The 1191-nt window shown below is 35.4% G+C and overlaps 1 long non-coding RNA gene across 1 annotated transcript; it reads left to right on the top strand.

The window, feature by feature from the left end:
• The first annotated feature begins 6 nt into the window (after positions 1–6).
• On the top strand, positions 7–1191 carry LOC111866318. The gene is made up of 3 exons (XR_002843123.1): positions 7–98; positions 348–611; positions 1117–1191. It is a non-coding gene; the product is annotated as an uncharacterized LOC111866318 (long non-coding RNA).

Genomic DNA, 1191 nt, shown 5'->3' with positions numbered 1-1191 from the left:
GAGTTGGTCTGCTTGTGGCTTCCATAGCTGCCTTATCCATCCATGGAAATCAGAGGATTCTTACCTATTGTGCATGTGGCTTCCATTGGGCTAAGGGAGTAAATGCGATCACTATTGCCTTAAAATGAAATTTTTCACTTTGTAATAATGTAAGATAAGAAAATGTGATATAGTTGATTTAATTTGAAATGGAATTTTATGACTGTTTAATATGATTTCAGTTAAATATTTGATTGAAAGATTTGTTTCTCATAATTAAGTGAATNAATAAATTTTTGTGATTGTAATATTTAGTTGATTTTCATGATATATATGTGGAAAGTTAATGTCAATTTGTTGTCCTTCAGGCTATATTTTGGAGACGAAGGAAATTTGGGAAGTTGCTGATTGTGGTGGCCCTGTATCACCGTTGACAGACTTTAGCGACAGTGAGTCAGTTGTGACTGAATGAAGAAGAATTCCACTATGATGTGTTGATGTGTGTTGGTGTTAATGTTCCACTCCTGTGTATGTTAGAGAGACACAAGTGGTCCTTGTGACAGTGGGAAGGATACTGCCCCACCATAACTACATTTTGAAGTAACGTGTACATAAGTGAGCCATAACATTAGGTGAGTGTTAAATTCATAATATTAGGCCTAATAATATGTTCGTGATCTTCCTAATAAGCTCCATTTGTAACAGTATTTCATTATCATAAATGACACATTTAGTGTTGTAAAATTGTAAGTTTCTGCTTGACATTCATGATATGTAAAATAGAAAAAAAAATCCATTTTGTGTTTTATGGGGGCTGTGGTCAATTAACATTTGGTACAAAGGGTCCGTGGCATCAAAAATGTTGGGAAACACTGGTGTAGATAATGTGGGACCCTCAATGTCTGTCGACCCTTCACGTCATGGTACAGGGATAGCTTTACTTTCACTTATGTGTAATGAGCATGTATATTGTCTGTTGATATGACTATTAGACATAAATTTGGAGTGGATTGAATGCTGTATCTCAGAATGACTTATGAAATCTTTTTGGATGGAAGTTCTCCAGCAGCAGAGTTCATCTCTCACATGTCCTCATTGTATGTGTATAGTGAAAAAGTAAAGTTTTCTTCCTTTCAGGGTTTTAACATGAGAGGCTGCCACATCACGTTATGGAGACTCAAACTTGGTAATTTATTAAAAATGGCGATCAAG

This window comes from Cryptotermes secundus, unplaced genomic scaffold (assembly GCF_002891405.2).
Source record: "Cryptotermes secundus unplaced genomic scaffold, Csec_1.0 scaffold28434, whole genome shotgun sequence".
Lineage (NCBI taxonomy): Eukaryota > Metazoa > Arthropoda > Insecta > Blattodea > Kalotermitidae > Cryptotermes > Cryptotermes secundus.
This window is presented reverse-complemented; position numbering and strand designations above follow the sequence as displayed.